The following is a 19,160-nucleotide window of genomic DNA, read 5'->3' as shown; positions in this document are numbered from 1 at the left end:
AAAAAGTCTGCTTCCCAGTTGTCCACTCCTGGGATGTAGATTGCTGACAGATAACAAGAATGGGCCTCCGCCCATCGAATTATCTTGGATACTTCTGTCATCGCTAAGGAACTCCTTGTTCCTCCCTGATGATTGATGTAAGCCACAGTCATGATGTTGTCCGACTGGAATCTAATGAATTTGGCCGAAGCCAACTGAGGCCATGCCTGAAGCGCTTTGAATATTGCTCTTAATTCCAAAATATTGATTGGAAGTAGAGACTCCACCTGAGTCCATACACCCTGAGCCTTCAGGGAATTCAAGACTGCACCCCAGCCTAGTAGACTGGCATCTGTTGTCACTATCACCCACAAGGGTCTGCTGAAACACGTCCCTTGGGACAGATGCTCCGGTGGCAACCACCAAAGAAGAGAGTCTCTGGTCTCCTGGTCCAAATTTGCATATTCCCCATTCCACTGTCCGAGCATGCACAGTTGCAGTGGGCTGAGATGAAATCGAGCAAACAGAAGGATGTCCATTGCCGCCACCATCAATCCAATTACCTCCATGCACTGAGCCACTGATGGCCGAGGATTGGACTAAAGGGCTCAGCATGTATTTAGAATCTTTGACTTTCTGACCTCCGTCAGAGAAATCTTCATGGCTATAGAATCGATCAGAGTTCCCAAGAAGGGAACCTTTGTCTGTAGAATTAGTGAACTTTTTTCTGGATTCAACTTCCATCCGTGAGTTCTCAGAAAGGACAACACTGTGTCTGTATGAGATTTTGCTAGATGATAAGTCGATGCCTGAATCAGAATATTGTCCAGATAAGGCACCACTGCTATGCCCCTCGGCCTGAGAACGGCCAGAAGGGACCCTAGAACCTTCGTGAAGATTCTGGGTGCTGTGGCCAACCCGAAGGGAAGAGCCACAAACTGAAAAGGTACTGATGATGATCCTTGTGGATAGGAATATGAAGATATGCATTCTTCAAGTCCACGGTAGTCATATATTGACCCTCCTGGATCATTGGTAAAATTGTTCGAATGGTCTCCATCTTGAAAGATGGGACTCTGAGAAACTTGTTTAGACTCTTGAGATCTAAAATGGGTATGAATGTTCCCTCTTTTTTGGGAACCATGAAAAGATTGGAGTAAAACCCCCGTCCCTGTTCTAGTCTTGGAACAGGATGAATTACTCCCATAGTAGAGAGGTCTTTTACACAACGTAAGAATGCCTCTCTTTTTATCTGGTCTACAGACAATCGTGAAAGAAGAAATCTTCCTCTTGGGAGAAAATCTTTGAATTCCAGTTGATACCCGTGGGTCACAATTTCCAGTGCCCAGGGGTCCTGAACATCTCTTGCCCAAGCCTGGGCAAAGAGAGAAAGTCTGCCCCTACTAGGTCCGGTCCCGGATCAGGGGCCGCCCCTTCATACTGTCTTGGTAGCAGCAGCGGGCTTCTTGTGTTGTTTACCCTTGTTCCAAGCTTGGTTGGGTTTCCAGACGGACTTGGTCTGAGCAAAATTCCCTTCCTGTTTTGTGGAGGACGAGGAAGAAGAGGAAGAAAAGGGTACTCCTTTAAAGTTCCGAAAGGAACGAAAATTATTCTGTTTACCTCTAAGTTTAACAGTCTTATCCTGAGGTAGGAGATGACCCTTACCTCCAGTGATGTCAGAAAAGATTTCCTTCAAGTCAGGCCAGAATAGGGTCTTACCCTTGAAAGGAATAGCCAAAAGCTTTGACTTACATGACATCAGCAGACCAAGATTTTAACCATAACGCTCTACGCGCTAAAATGGCAAATCCAGCATTCTTAGCCGCCAACTTAATAATTTGAAAGGCGGCATCTGTGATAAAAGAATTAGCCAGCTTGAGGGCCTTAATTCTATCTAAGATATTCTCTAAAGGAGTCTCAGTCTTAAGAGACTCTTCTAAGGCCTCAAACCAAAAAGCCGCCACAGTTGTAACTGGTACAATGCATGCCGTAGGTTGCAAGAGGAAACCCTGATGAATAAACATTTTCTTTAGAAGACCCTCCAATTTCTTATCCATAGGGTCTTTGAAAGCACAGCTGTCCTCAATAGGAATAGTTGTACGCTTAGCCAGGGTAGATATAGCTCCTTCCACCTTAGGGACTGTTTGCCAGGAGTCCCGAACAGTGTCAGATATAGGATACATTTTCTTGAAAATAGGAAAGGGTGCGAACGGGATACCCGGTCTGTCCCATTCCCTCTTAATAATTTCCGCAATTCTCTTAGGAACCGGAAAAACGTCAGTCTAAGCAGGCACCTCTAAGTATTTGTCCATCTTACACAATTTCTCTGGTGGTACCACAATAGGGTCACAGTCATCCAGAGTCGCTAAAACCTCCCTGAGTAAAAGACAGAGGTGTTAAAGCTTAAATTTAAAGGACATGACGACCGAGTCTATCTGAGGTAACACACTTCCCGATTCGGAAAGTTCCCCCTCAGATTGAAGATCCCTAACCCCCAATTCAGATCCCTGAGAGGGTACATCGGAAATAGCCAACAACGCATCAGAGTGATCAGCATTCACATTGTCCTCTGTCCTACTGCGTTTACCCTGTAACACTGGCAACTTAGATAACACCTCTGTAAGGGTAGTTGACATAACTGCAGCCATATCCTTCAGAGTAAATGAATTAGACACAGTGGAAAAACCAGGCGTCGCTTGGGTGGGCGTTAAACATTGCAACGCTTTGGAAGAAGCTGGCGGTACACCCTGATTCCCTTCAGCCTGAGAATCATCTTTACACACATTTTCTTTACATAAAATTTGTGCTTTGCATTGTAAGGCCCTCTCAGTACACGAGGGACAAAAAGTCAAAGGGGGTTCCACAGTGGCATCTAAACACATAGAACAAGGAGTTTCCTCCTCACTGTCCGACATGTTAAACAGACTAGCAGTACTGATAATAGTCGTACCTTGCTAAATATTGAGTTTTGAATTATACTAAAAAACGAAAAAAATTAATACAAAAAAAAAAACAAAAAAAAAAAAAAAAAAAAACTGTACTGCGCCTTTAAATTTTAAAAAGCGCAACTATTTTACTGAAAACTGCAAAAAACACTTTTTGGCCAGAAAAAAACTTAATTTAATGTGCCTAAAACGCTCCTTAATATTGCATCCACTTGCAAGATATCCAAAATAGCTCTGCTGTGGCGCCTACCTGCCCCCGGAACGAACTTGTTGCAGCGGATATTTCGTGAAAGGACTTATCGAGTGCAGACAACTTAGGCCTCCAGCCTCTGCCAGCTATGTGATGCCAATGAAGACTGTGCGACGGAGTGCGCAAAAATAGGCCCCGCCCACTACTACTCTATCCTGACTAAGACTCGCATGGGTCACAGTGCAAACAAACATGCCTGACAAAATAAAAACATGTGCCAAGTGTCCTAATGCAAACCAAACTGTAACACTGAGTCCTGCATCCAGCAACAAAATTAACCGCTCTAAGTCTCCCAGCGTCCAGCCCAATATAAGCCACCAAGGTCTTTATTACTTCTGGCCATAAAATGAGTAAATAAGTCAATAAAGGGATTTCAGGTACACCATATCCATTTTTCTTAGTGCATACTGCTTACCCTTCCCCATATAGGGGACAATGTCAACCTGTTCTGATATATCAAGTCTCCCCAGAAAACAAAAGACTGAATATACCTCAATGCTGCTTGTAGCAAGACACCGTTCTCCACACTGAAGATTTTCTTACACTACCTTCAGCTGCGCAGTGGGAACCATCATGGATCTTAGATAATGTTTGCTAAGATCATCAACATCAGGGCAGAAAATAATATGTCTCCACTTCTCTTGTGGAAGCAAGAGACTGACGATTTCCCCCTGAGAAAAATAGCACTCTCTGGCACTATTTTAAAATAAAAAACTTCTTGATTGAAGAATCTAAACTAACACCTCACTTTACCTCTTCCTATTACTAACACAGGCAAAGAGAATGACTGGAGGTGGGGGGAAGGGAGGAGCTATATATACAGCTCTGCTGTGGTGCTCTTTGCCACTTCCTGTTAGCAGGAGGATAAATCCCACAAGTAAGGATGAAATCCGTGGACTCGTCATATCTTGTAGAAGAAATTGGGTTTAGTATCCCTTTAACTTCTATTTTTTTCACCAGATTGCTGTACATTGTACTCAGCTTGATGTGGTTAAAAATAAATACAAGCTTTTATTTCACTAATGTTAATGGTATGTATCAGTTATGTTCCCTTCCTGCAAATGTGTTGACAGCTTGATAAATGAGGGCCTAAGTTTATAACATTCAAATACACAACAGAAGTATTTTGAGACGTTAATAACTATGCAACAGAGGTGAGCCAATCGGGCCCTGTGGTTAGATGGCTGATTACTTTCAGGGCGGGCTACCTTAACTGCTGTATCCCAAAAAACACAAATCAGCAGGACCTCAATATGATTCAAAAGTTTATTGGAGAGACAGGTACAAAAATAGCAACGTTTGCATGATTAAGGGGTTTGCTATTTTTGTACCTGTCTCTCCAATAAACTTTTGAATCAGATTGAGGTGCTGCTGATTTGTATTTTTTGGGATTGATCTTAGGAGTTGGCCGGTGGCAACTTGCAGCGTGCACCTCAGTTCTATGCTCTTTTGCTGGACCAGTACTATTGGACCTTTTCTGCTGTGGCAGGGCCTTGAACCGCCCAGTTGTAAACTGCACTGGCCCAGCAGGGGAAGAGAGAGCAGAAGGAAAATAATTTAGGTCACTAATTAACCTAAGATCTCATTGTGTGATTAAAACCTTGCAGATTGTAATGTTGGACCCTATTGTATCAAAGTAATGTCAGTTTTAATTAAAAAAAAAAAAGTCTGGCTGGAATGATTCTTGTGTAAGAAATGGTTAAAGGGACACTGACCCCAAATTTTTTCTTTTGTGATTCAGATAGAGCATGACATTTTAAGCAACTTTCTAATTTACTCCTATTATCAAATTTTCTTCATTCTTTTGGTATCTTTATTTGAAATGCAAGAATGTAAGTTTAGATGCCGGCCCATTTTTGGTGAACAACCTGGGTTGTCCTTGCTGATTGGTGGACAAATTGATCCACCAATAAAACAAAGTGCTATCCAGAGTTCTCAATCAAAAAAAAAAGCTTAGACGCCTTCTTTTACAAATAAAGATAGCAAAAGAACAAAGAAAAATTGACAATAGGAGTAAATTAGAAAGTTGCTTAAAATTGCATGCTGTATCTGAATCATAAAAGAAAAAAAAACCATAATTTATGTAAGAACTTACCTGATAAATTCATTTCTTTCATATTAACAAGAGTCCATGAGCTAGTGACGTATGGGATATACATTCCTACCAGGAGGGGCAAAGTTTCCCAAACCTTAAAATGCCTATAAATACACCCCTCACCACACCCACAAATCAGTTTAACGAATAGCCAAGAAGTGGGGTGATAAGAAAAAGTGCGAAGCATATAAAATAAGGAATTGGAATAATTGTGCTTTATACAAAAAAATCATAACCACCACAAAAAAGGGTGGGCCTCATGGACTCTTGTTAATATGAAAGAAATGAATTTATCAGGTAAGTTCTTACATAAATTATGTTTTCTTTCATGTAATTAACAAGAGTCCATGAGCTAGTGACGTATGGGATAATGACTACCCAAGATGTGGATCTTTCCACACAAGAGTCACTAGAGAGGGAGGGATAAAATAAAGACAGCCAATTCCTGCTGAAAATAATCCACACCCAAAATAAAGTTTAAAAAAAAAACATAAGCAGAAGATTCAAACTGAAACCGCTGCCTGAAGAACTTTTCTACCAAAAACTGCTTCAGAAGAAGAAAATACATCAAAATGGTAGAATTTAGTAAAAGTATGCAAAGAAGACCAAGTTGCTGCTTTGCAGATCTGGTCAACCGAAGCTTCATTCCTAAACGCCCAGGAAGTAGATACTGACCTAGTAGAATGAGCTGTAATTCTTTGAGGCGGAGTTTTACCCGACTCAACATAGGCAAGATGAATTAAAGATTTCAACCAAGATGCCAAAGAAATGGCAGAAGCTTTCTGGCCTTTCCTAGAACCGGAAAAGATAACAAATAGACTAGAAGTCTTACGGAAAGATTTCGTAGCTTCAACATAATATTTCAAAGCTCTAACAACATCCAAAGAATGCAATGATTTCTCCTTAGAATTCTTAGGATTAGGACATAATGAAGGAACCACAATTTCTCTACTAATGTTGTTGGAGTTCACAACTTTAGGTAAAAATTCAAAAGAAGTTCGCAACACCGCCTTATCCTGATGAAAAATCAGAAAAGGAGACTCACACGAAAGAGCAGATAATTCAGAAACTCTTCTAGCAGAAGAGATGGCCAAAAGGAACAAAACTTTCCAAGAAAGTAATTTAATGTCCAATGAATGCATAGGTTCAAACGGAGGAGCTTGAAGAGCTCCCAGAACCAAATTCAAACTCCAAGGAGGAGAAATTGACTTAATGACAGGTTTTATACGAACCAAAGCTTGTACAAAACAAAGAATATCAGGAAGAATAGCAATCTTTCTGTGAAAAAGAACAGAAAGAGCAGAGATTTGTCCTTTCAAAGAACTTGCGGACAAACCCTTATCCAAACCATCCTGAAGAAATTGTAAAATTCTCGGTATTCTAAAAGAATGCCAAGAAAAATGATGAGAAAGACACCATGAAATATAAGTCTTCCAGACTCTATAATATATCTCTCGAGATACAGATTTACGAGCCTGTAACATAGTATTAATCACGGAGTCAGAGAAACCTCTATGACCAAGAATCAAGCGTTCAATCTCCATACCTTTAAATTTAAGGATTTCAGATCCGGATGGAAAAAAGGACCTTGTGACAGAAGGTCTGGTCTTAACGGAAGAGTCCATGGCTGGCAAGATGCCATCCGGACAAGATCCGCATACCAAAACCTGTGAGGCCATGCCGGAGCTATTAGCAGAACAAACGAGCATTCCCTCAGAATCTTGGAGATTACTCTTGGAAGAAGAACTAGAGGCGGAAAGATATAAGCAGGATGATACTTCCAAGGAAGTGATAATGCATCCACTGCCTCCGCCTGAGGATCCCGGGATCTGGACAGATACCTGGGAAGTTTCTTGTTTAGATGAGAGGCCATCAGATCTATCTCTGGGAGCCCCCACAATTGAACAATCTGAAGAAATACCTCTGGGTGAAGAGACCATTCGCCCGGATGCAACGTTTGGCGACTGAGATAATCCGCTTCCCAATTGTCTACACCTGGGATATGAACCGCAGAGATTAGACAGGAGCTGGATTCCGCCCAAACCAAAATTCGAGATACTTCTTTCATAGCCAGAGGACTGTGAGTCCCTCCTTGATGATTGATGTATGCCACAGTTGTGACATTGTCTGTCTGAAAACAAATAAACGATTCTCTCTTCAGAAGAGGCCAAAACTGAAGAGCTCTGAAAATTGCACGGAGTTCCAAAATATTGATCGGTAATCTCACCTCCTGAGATTCCCAAACTCCTTGTGCCGTCAGAGATCCCCACACAGCTCCCCAACCTGTGAGACTTGCATCTGTTGAAATTACAGTCCAGGTCGGAAGAACAAAAGAAGCCCCCTGAATTAAACGATGGTGATTTGTCCACCACGTTAGAGAGTGTCGAACAATCGGTTTTAAAGATATTAATTGAGATATCTTCGTGTAATCCCTGCACCATTGGTTCAGCATACAGAGCTGAAGAGGTCGCATGTGAAAACGAGCAAAGGGGATCGCGTCCGATGCAGCAGTCATAAGACCTAGAATTTCCATGCATAAGGCTACCGAAGGGAATGATTGTGACTGACGGTTTCGACAAGCTGTAATCAATTTTAGACGTCTCTTGTCTGTTAAAGACAGAGTCATGGACACTGAATCTATCTGGAAACCCAGAAAGGTTACCCTTGTTTGAGGAATCAAAGAACTTTTTGGTAAATTGATCCTCCAACCATGATCTTGAAGAAACAACACAAGTCGATTCGTATGAGACTCTGCTAAATGTAAAGACGGAGCAAGTACCAAGATATCGTCCAAATAAGGAAATACCACAATACCCTGTTCTCTGATTACAGACAGAAGGGCACCGAGAATCTTTGTGAAAATTCTTGGAGCTGTAGCAAGGCCAAACGGTAGAGCCACAAATTGGTAATGCTTGTCTAGAAAAGAGAATCTCAGGAACTGATAATGATCTGGATGAATCGGAATATGCAGATATGCATCCTGTAAATCTATTGTGGACATATAATTCCCTTGCTGAACAAAAGGCAATATAGTCCTTACAGTTACCATCTTGAACGTTGGTATCCTTACATAACGATTCAATAATTTTAGATCCAGAACTGGTCTGAAGGAATTCTCCTTCTTTGGTACAATGAAGAGATTTGAATAAAACCCCATCCCCTGTTCCGGAACTGGAACTGGCATAATTACTCCAGCCAACTCTAGATCTGAAACACAATTCAGAAATGCTTGAGCTTTCACTGGATTTACTGGGACATGGGAAAGAAAAAATCTCTTTGCAGGAGGTCTCATCTTGAAACCAATTCTGTACCCTTCTGAAACAATGTTCTGAATCCAAAGATTTGATCCAAATTTCTTTGAAAAAACGTAACCTGCCCCCTACCAGCTGAACTGGAATGAGGGCCGTACCTTCATGTGAACTTAGAAGCAGGCTTTGCCTTTCTAGCAGGCTTGGATTTATTCCAGACTGGAGATGGTTTCCAAACTGAAACTGCTCCTGAGGACGAAGGATCAGGCTTTTGTTCTTTGTTGAAACGAAAGGAACGAAAACGATTGTTAGCCCTGTTTTTACCTTTAGATTTTTTATCCTGTGGTAAAAAAGTTCCTTTCCCACCAGTAACAGTTGAAATAATAGAATCCAACTGAGAACCAAATAATTTGTTTCCCTGGAAAGAAATGGAAAGTAGAGTTGATTTAGAAGCCATATCAGCATTCCAAGTCTTAAGCCATAAAGCTCTTCTGGCTAAGATAGCCAGAGACATAAATCCTCTGAACTAGAAGAGTCCAAAGAATCAGAATGATGGTGTTCATTTAAAAATTCATCTGTAGAGAGAGAAGATTTAAAAGACTTTTTACGTTTACTAGAAGGAGAAATAACAGACAAAGCCTTCTTTATGGATTCAGAAACAAAATCTCTTATGTTATCAGGAACATTCTGCACCTTAGATGTTGAGGGAACTGCAACAGGCAATGGTACATCACTAAAGGAAATATTATCTGCTTTAACAAGTTTGTCATGACAATTAATACAAACAACAGCTGGAGAAATAGCTACCAAAAGTTTACAGCAGATACACTTAGCTTTGGTAGATCCAGCAGGCAGTGGTTTTCCTGTAGTATCTTCTGGCTCAGATGCAACGTGAGACATCTTGCAATATGTAAGAGAAAAAACAACATATAAAGCAAAATAAATCAAATTCCTTATAAGACAGTTTCAGGAATGGGAAAAAAATGCCAAACATCAAGCTTCTAGCAACCAGAAGCAAATGAAAATGAGACTGAAATAATGTGGAGACAAAAGCGACGCCCATATTTTTTGGCGCCAAATAAGACGCCCACAATATTTGGCGCCTAAATGCTTTTGGCGCCAAAAATGACGCCACATCCGGAACGCCGACATTTTTGGCGCAAAATAACGTCAAAAAATGACGCAACTTCCGGCGACACGTATGACGCCGGAAACGGAAATGAATTTTTGCGCCAAAAAAATCCGCGCCAAAAATGACGCAATAAAATGAAGCATTTTCAGCCCCCGCGAGCCTAACAGCCCACAGGGAAAAAAGTCAAATTTTTGATTGATAATTTAAAGCATAATCCCAAATATGAAACTGACTGTCTGGAAATAAGGAAAGTTGAACATTCTGAGTCAAGGCAAATAAATGTTTGAATACATATATTTAGAACTTTATAAATAAAGTGCCCAACCATAGCTTAGAGTGTCACAGAAAATAAGACTTACTTACCCCAGGACACTCATCTACATGTAGTAGAAAGCCAAACCAGTACTGAAACGAGAATCAGTAGAGGTAATGGTATATATAAGAGTATATCGTCGATCTGAAAAGGGAGGTAAGAGATGAATCTCTACGACCGATAACAGAGAACCTTATGAAATAGACCCCGTAGAAGGAGATCACTGCATTCAATAGGCAATACTCTCCTCACATCCCTCTGACATTCACTGCACGCTGAGAGGAAAACCGGGCTCCAACTTGCTGCGGAGCGCATATCAACGTAGAATCTAGCACAAACTTACTTCACCACCTCCCTTGGAGGCAAAGTTTGAAAAACTGATTTGTGGGTGTGGTGAGGGGTGTATTTATAGGCATTTTAAGGTTTGGGAAACTTTGCCCCTCCTGGTAGGAATGTATATCCCATACGTCACTAGCTCATGGACTCTTGTTAATTACATGAAAGAAATTGGGTTCAGAGTCCCTTTAAGAGCCTGGGGAGAACAGCCTGTGCCAACTGCCAAACAAGGAAGACGGCCATCTTTAAACAAGAGCACAGCCGAAAATGATCCCTGGTGATAATCCCACAGCCTAGGCCGCTGCTGATTGATGTGTATTATAGAATATACTTGGTTACTTGTCAGTCAAGCTTAAAAAAAGATCTAACTAATCACTAAGTAATTATGCTCTGACACTGGCCCCTGAGAGAATTGAAAAGTGTGCTGAAACAGCATGCCCTGCTGTGGTTATACAACCCTATATTAAAGGGACAGTCTAGTCCAAAAAAACTTTCATTATTCAGATAGGGCATGTAATTTTAAACAATTTTCCAATTTACTTTTATCACCAATTTTTCTTTGTTTTCTTGGTATTCTTAGTTGAAAGCTTAACCTAGGAGGTTCATATGCTAATTTCTTAGACCTTGAAGGCCGCCTCTTAAAGGGACATTAAACACTAAATACATGCTAGATAGAATGATGCATTCAAAGAAAAGATTAGTCCATGACTAACATGTAGATGTATTTAAAGTTTCATTAGTTGTTTAAAAAGTGACAAAATAAGTGTAAAGTTTTAGACCTAGATTTGGAGTTTGGCATTAGCCGTGAAAACCAGCGTTAGAGGCTCCTAACGCTGGTTTTAGGCTACCGCCGGTATTTGGAGTCACTCAAAATAGGGTCTAACGCTCACTTTTCATCCGCAACTTTTCCATACTGCAGATCCCCTTACGTCAATTGCGTATCCTATCTTTTCAATGGGATCTTTCTAACTCCGGTATTTAGAGTCGTGTCTGAAGTGAGCGTTAGACATCTAACGACAAAACTCCAGCCGCAGGAAAAAAGTCAGTAGTTAAGAGCTTTCTGGGCTAACGCCGGTTTATAAAGCTCTTAACTACTGTGCTCTAAAGTACACTAACACCCATAAACTACCTATGTACCCCTAAACCGAGGTCCCCCCACATCGCCGACACTCGAATAATTTTTTTTAACCCCTAATCTGCCGACCGCCACCTACGTTATACTTATGTACCCCTAATCTGCTGCCCCTAACACCGCCGACCCCTGTATTATATTTATTAACCCCTAATCTGCCCCCCACAACGTCGCCGCCAGCTACCTACAATAATTAACCCCTAATCTGCCGACCGCAAAGCGCCGCCACCTACATTATAGCTATGTACCCCTAATCTGCTGCCCCAAACACCGCCGACCCCTATATTATATTTATTAACCCCTAATCTGCCCCCCTCAACGTCGCCTCCACCTGCCTACACTTATTAACCCCTAATCTGCCGAGCGGACCGCACCGCTACTATAATAAAGTTATTAACCCCTAATCCGCCTCACTAACCCTATAATAAATAGTATTAACCCCTAATCTGCCCTTCCTAACATCGCCGACACCTAACTTCAATTATTAACCCCTAATCTGCCGACCGGAGCTCACCGCTATTCTAATAAATGTATTAACCCCTAAAGCTAAGTCTAACCCTAACACCCCCCTAAGTTAAATATAATTTAAATCTAACGAAATGAATTAACTCTTATTAAATAAATTATTCCTATTTAAAGCTAAATACTTACCTGTAAAATAAACCCTAATATAGCTACAATATAAATTATAATTATATTGTAGCTATTTTAGGATTAATATTTATTTTACAGGTAACTTTGTATTTATTTTAACCAGGTACAATAGCTATTAAATAGTTAATAACTATTTAATAGTTACCTAGTTAAAATAATTACAAAATTACCTGTAAAATAAATCCTAACCTAAATTACAATTAAACCTAACACTACACTATCATTAAATTAATTAAATAAAATACCTACAATTACCTACAATTAACCTAACACTACACTATCAATAAATTAATTAAATACAATTCCTACAAATAAATACAATTAAATAAACTAGCTAAAGTACCGAAAATAAAAAAGAACTGTTACAAAAAATAAAAAAATATTTACAAACATAAGAAAAATATTACAACAATTTTAAACTAATTACACCTACTCTAAGCCCCCTAATAAAATAAAGACCCCCAAAATAACAAAATGCCCTACCCTATTCTAAATTACTACATTTCAAAGCTCTTTTACCTTACCAGCCCTGAACAGGGCCCTTTGCGGGGCATGCCCCAAGAAATTCAGCTCTTTTGCCTGTAAAAAAAAAACATACAATACCCCCCCACATACCCCTAATCTAACCCAAACCCCCCTTAAATAAACCTAACACTAAGCCCCTGAAGATCTTCCTACCTTGTCTTCACCCTACCAGGTTCACCGATCCGTCCTGAAGAGCTCCTCCGATGTCCTAATCCAAGCCCAAGCGGGGGGCTGAAGAGGTCCATGATCCGGCTAAATTCTTCATCCAAGCGGGAGCTGAAGAGGTCCATGATCCGACTGAAGTCTTCATCCAAGCGGGAGCTGAAGAGGTCCATGATCCGGATGAAGTCTTCTATCAACGGCATCTTCAATCTTCTTTCTTCCGGATCCATCTTGCAGACCTCCGACGCGGAACATCCTCTTCTCCCGACGCCTACTAGCCGAATGACGGTTCCTTTAAGGGACGTCATCCAAGATGGCGTCCCTCGAATTCCGATTGGCTGATAGGATTCTATCAGCCAATCGGAATTAAGGTAGGAATATTCTGATTGGCTGATGGAATCAGCCAATCAGAATCAAGATCAATCCGATTGGCTGATTCGATCAGCCAATCAGATTGAGCTTGCATTCTATTGGCTGTTCCGATCAGCCAATCAGAATATTCCTACCTTAATTCCGATTGGCTGATAGAATCCTATCAGCCAATTGGAATTCGAGGGACGCCATCTTGGATGACGTCCCTTAAAGGAACCGTCATTCGGCTAGTAGGCGTCGGGAGAAGAGGATGTTCCGCGTCGGAGGTCTGCAAGATGGATCCGGAAGAAAGAAGATTGAAGATGCCGTTGATAGAAGACTTCATCCGGATCATGGACCTCTTCAGCTCCCGCTTGGATGAAGACTTCAGCCGGATCATGGACCTCTTCAGCTCCCGCTTGGATGAAGACTTCAGCCGGATCATGGACCTCTTCAGCCCCCCGCTTGGGCTTGGATTAGGACATCGGAGGAGCTCTTCAGGACGGATCGTTGAACCTGGTAGGGTGAAGACAAGGTAGGAAGATCTTCAGGGGCTTAGTTTTAGGTTTATTTAAGGGGGGTTTGGGTTAGATTAGGGGTATGTGGGTGGTGGGTTGTAATGTTGGGGGGGGGTATTGTATGTTTTTTTTTACAGGCAAAAGAGCTGAATTTCTTGGGGCATGCCCCGCAAAGGGCCCTGTTCAGGGCTGGTAAGGTAAAAGAGCTTTGAAATGTAGTAATTTAGAATAGGGTAGGGCATTTTGTTATTTTGGGGGTCTTTGTTATTTTATTAGGGGGCTTAGAGTAGGTGTAATTAGTTTAAAATTGTTGTAATATTTTTCTTATGTTTGTAAATATTTTTTTATTTTTTGTAACTTAGTTCTTTTTTATTTTCGGTACTTTAGCTAGTTTATTTAATTGTATTTATTTGTAGGAATTGTATTTAATTAATTTATTGATAGTGTAGTGTTAGGTTAATTGTAGGTAATTGTAGGTAGTTTATTTAATTAATTTATTGATATAGTGTTAGGTTTAATTGTAACTTAGGTTAGGATTTATTTTACAGGTAAATTTGTAATTATTTTAACTATTTTAGCTATTAAATAGTTCTTAACTATTTAATAGCTATTGTACCTGGTTAAAATAAATACAAAGTTACATGTAAAATAAATATAAATCCTAAAATAGCTATAATATAATTATAATTTATATTGTAGCTATATTAGGATTTATTTTACAGGTAAGTATTTATCTTTAAATAGGAATAATTTATTTAATAAGAGTTAATTAATTTCGTTAGATGTAAATTATATTTAACTTAGGGGGGTGTTAGTGTTAGGGTTAGACTTAGCTTTATGGGTTAAAGGGACACTGTACCCAAAAATTTTCTTTTGTGATTCAGATAGAGCATGATATTTTAAGTAACTTTCTCATTTACTCCTATTATCAAATTTCCTTCATTCTCTTGGTATCTTTATTTGAAATGCAAGAATGTAAGTTTAGATGCCGGCCCATTTTTGGTGAACAACCTGGGTTGTCCTTGCTGATTGGTGGATAAATTCATCCACCAATAAAAAAGTGCTGTCCAGAGTACTGAAACCAAAAAAAGCTTAGATGCCTTCTTTTTCAAATAATGATAGCAAGAGAACGAAGAAAAATTGATAATAGAAGTAAATTAGAAAGTTGCTTAAAATTGCATGCTCTTTCTGAATTACAAAAGAAAACATTTGGGTACAGTGTCCCTTTAATACATTTATTAGAATAGCAGTGAGCTCCAGTCGGCAGATTAGGGGTTAATAATTGAAGTTAGGTGTCGGCGATGTTAGGGAGTGCAGATTAGGGGTTAATACTATTTATTATAGGGTTAGTGAGGCGGATTAGGGGTTAATAACTTTATTATAGTAGCACTCAGGTCCGCTTGGTAGATTAGGGGTTAATAAGTGTAGTTAGGTGGAGGCGACGATGTGGGCGGCAGATTAGGGGTTAATAAATATAATATAGGGGTCGGCGATGTTAGGGCAGCAGATTAGTGGGTACATAGGGATAATGTAAGTAGCGGCGGTTTACGGAGCGGCAGATTAGGGGTTAATAATAATATGCAGGGGGCGGCAGATTAGGGGTTAATAAGTGTAAGGTTAGGGGTGTTTAGACTCGGGGTACATGTTAGGTGCAGACGTAGGAAGTGTTTCCCCATAGCAAACAATGGGGCTGCGTTAGGAGCTGAACGCGGCTTTTTTGCAGGCGTTAGGTTTTTTTTCAGCTCAAACAGCCCCATTGTTTCCTATGGGGGAATCGTGCACGAGCACGTTTTTGAGGCTGGCCGCGTCCGTAAGCAACTCTGGTATCGAGAGTTGAAGCTGCGTTAAAAATGCTCTACGCTCCTTTTTTGGAGCCTAACGCAGCCTTTATGTGGACTCTCAATACCAGAGTTATTTTTATGGTGCGGCCAGAAAAAAGCCGGCGTTAGTTTTTCGGGTCGTTAACGACAAAACTCGAAATCTAGCCTTTAGTGTCTATAAAACACTGGGAGCTGCCATGTTGTAACTTGTGTTACCTTCTCAGCTGTGGCCAATTAGGGACAGTTATAAATAGGTCACTAGAATGTGCAGCCAATGGTTGTGCTGGATTTAACAGTGTGCTGCACTTCCATTTCTAACAGGAACTGAAAAGCTCACAATTTCAGAATGGAATTAGAGGCAAAGAGGACAAAATTAATAATGAAAGTATATTGCAGAGTTGTTTTATATATACAATTTATCATTTTATATTACCATCTCAAAGTGTTTAATGTCCCTTTAAGAATGCATTTTAACAGGTTTTTCACCACTAGAGGGTGTTAGTTCATGTTTTTCATATAGATAACACTGTGCTCATGCACGTGAAGTTACCCGGGAGCCATCACTGATTGGCTAAACTGCAAGTCTGTCAAAAGAACTGAAATAAAGGGGCAGTTTGCAGAGGCTTAGATACAAGATAATTACAGAGGTAAAAAAAATATATAAATATAACTGTGTTGGTTATGCAAAACTGGGGAATGGGTAAAAAAGGGATTATCTTTCTTTTAAAACAATAACAATTCTGGTGTAGACTGTCTCTTTAATGTCACTTTTTTGTCCTGAGACTTTCTGATGCAAACCCCCCCCCCCCACACACAAAAAAACTGTGAGCCAATAAGTAATAAAAAAATCCTATAATCTTAAAATCACTAGGTGTTTTGATTGGGAGCTGCAAGTGTTGCAACGCCTGAATTGGACCTGTTTGTTTAACCCTTTTGCAGTGATTAAACACACCGTTATCTAGGCTCACGAATGCAAAAATAAGTTCAAATGAATTACAGTGCGCAGTATTTGCTTTAGAATGTCTTGCATTACATCAAAGTCTATTTAATTACTATTTGTCCATGTTGTTACCACAGACCTCTGCTGACAGTATCACAAAGAATAAAGGGAGAAGGTGAAATAATCCAAGTTTAGTCACTGAATTTTTAGTGACTCTTGCTCTTATTAAAGGTACAGTCTACAATAGAATTGTTATTGTTTTAAAAGATAGATAATCCCTTTATTACCCATTCCCCAGTTTTGCAAAACCAACACAGTTATATTAATATACTTTTTACCTCTGTGATTACCTTGTATCTAGGAACCTTCTGTGACTATTATCTATTGTCTTGCATTTAGCATTGTGTTGTGCTAAATCTTAAATAACTTTCTGTGCCTGAAACCAGTGTTATCTATATAGCCCACGTGAACTATCAAGTCTTTTGTTTTGAAAAGCAATTTAAAAAGCATGTGATAAGAGGCAGACCTCAAGAGCTTAGAAATTAGCATATGCGCCTACCTAGGTTTAGTTTCAACTAAGAATACCAAGAGAAAAAAGCAAATTTGACAATAAAAGTAAATTGGAAAGTTGATTAAAATTACATGTCCTATCTGAATAATGAAAGTTCAATTTTGACTAGACTGTCCCTTTAAATTTGCATTATTCTCATGGTATATTTTGTTGAAGAGCATACTTGGGTAGCATGTATTTGTTTGAAAAAACACTGCTGGTATCTAGTGCTCTTGCAAATATATAACACTGTCAAACGCATTTTTGCTAAATATAGTGCTCTAAACACTTACATGCTCCTGAGCCTACCCATTTGTAGTACATTTGGCAACACAAGTAAATTAAAATATTTTTTTTTCCCAATATGTATATTCTAAGTGAATCATAAAACAAAAAGTGGGTTCCATGTCCCTTTAATTGCTCTATCAGGGTTATGAATAGGGCAAAATAATAATTATTAAAAAAATAAAAAAGACAGACAAGTGCTACCTTATTGATTGATTCTATCCATAGATCTGTGACAACTTAATACTTCTCTCAAATTTAAAGATCTAAAATCACTTCTGCCCAAGTATGTCCAAACTATAAGATATTGTAGTTGGCTAGTGTAGATTCATGTGAAAAGTTTAATAAATTAACAAAAGAATGTTAGAATTTCTAATGCTCCCATAGAACTGGTAATACCCTATAAGCCTAACAGATATCATCATAGTGGAAGGAAGAAGAGACAGAAAGATGAAGAAAAAACTATTTATTTTACTCACATTAGAATGTCTAAAAACATGCATAAAACTGCAAATTTCTTACCTGCTCAGTTGACTAATCTCTCTTTAGCTGCAAGAGGGAAAATAATACTGTGAGAGGCTCAGTAAATCTGGTATGAATGTGTGCAAACAGGGGCCAAAAAGCATAAGGACACAAGGTTAAAGGTGGACGACCAATCAGTTGACCACATTTTTTTTCTATTTATCCTCCTGGAGGTAGGTCTCTTTATTAACCCATGTCCATCTAGTAAAGCATAGTCCAAAAAAATAAACCATGTTTCAAATTAAAAAAGTATAGGTAAACACACAAACTTTGATCTTTTTTTATTGTTACATTAACACTTTCCCCTGGCAGACATTGTTATTAAAGGGACAGTCTAGTCAAAATTAAACTTGCCTGATACAGATAGGGCATGCAATTTTTTAAACAACTTTTCAATTTACTTTTATCATCAAATTTGCTTAGTTCTGTTTGTATTCTTTGTTGAAATCTAAACCTAGGTAGGCTCATATGCTAATTTTCTACACCCTTGAAGGCCGGCTCTCATCTCAGTGCATTTTTCACAGTTAGCTCTAGTTCATGTGTGCTACATTAGATAACATTGTCCTCACTCCTATGTAATTATTTATGAATCAGCACAGTCAAAAGCACTGAGATAAGGGGGCAGCCTGCAGAGGCTAAGATACAAGGTAATCGCAGAGGTAAAAAGTGTATTAATATAACAGTGTTGGTTATGTAAAACAGGGGAATGGGTAATAAAGGGATTATCTATATTTTTAAACAATAAAAATACTGGAGTAGGCTGTCAACATGTTGCAGTGTCACTAGTGATAAAATAACATGCTATAATAAATTAGAGTATGTAATTATATGACTTCATTGGCCCTTTAACTTGCGAGCGTCAAAACTGTATAAAGCAACTTAAAGGGAAAGTCTAGTCAAATTTAAACTTTCATGATTCAAATAGGGCATGCAAATTTAAACAACTTTCCAATTTACTTTTATCATCAAATTTGCTTTGTTCTCTTGGTATTCTTTGTTCAAAGCTAACCCTAGGTAGGCTCATATGCTAATTTCTATGCCCTTGAATGCTGCCTCTTATCTCAGTGCATTGACAGTTTTTCACAGTTAGACAGCGCTAGTTCACGTGTGCCATATAGAAAACATTGTGCTCACTCCTATGGAGTTATTTATGAGTCTGATTAGCAACAATGCAAGTATGTAAAAAAAAATAATTTATGTAAGAACTTACCTGATGAATTCATTTCTTTCATATTAGCAAGAGTCCATGAGCTAGTGACGTATGGGATATACATTCCTACCAGGAGGGGCAAAGTTTCCCAAACCTCAAAATGCCTATAAATACACCCCTCACCACACCCACAAATCAGTTTAACGCATAGCCAAGAAGTGGGGTGATAAGAAAAAAGTGCGAAAGCATAAAA

At 39.3% G+C, this 19,160-nt stretch overlaps 1 protein-coding gene across 1 annotated transcript in view; it reads right to left on the bottom strand.

Annotated features, from left to right (window-relative positions):
* SERPINC1 (serpin family C member 1) overlaps window positions 1-17,864 on the bottom strand; it is a 77,250-nt gene extending 59,386 nt beyond the window's left edge. Inside the window, exon 1 of the mRNA XM_053693278.1 lies at window positions 17,758-17,864. The gene's annotated coding sequence lies outside the window, so the exon portion shown is untranslated. The remainder of the gene's footprint in view (window positions 1-17,757) is intronic.
* Between the last annotated feature and the right edge of the window lie 1,296 nt (window positions 17,865-19,160).

The sequence above is a fragment of the Bombina bombina genome, chromosome 10, assembly GCF_027579735.1.
Source record: "Bombina bombina isolate aBomBom1 chromosome 10, aBomBom1.pri, whole genome shotgun sequence".
Classification (NCBI taxonomy): Eukaryota; Metazoa; Chordata; class Amphibia; order Anura; family Bombinatoridae; genus Bombina; species Bombina bombina.
This window is presented reverse-complemented; position numbering and strand designations above follow the sequence as displayed.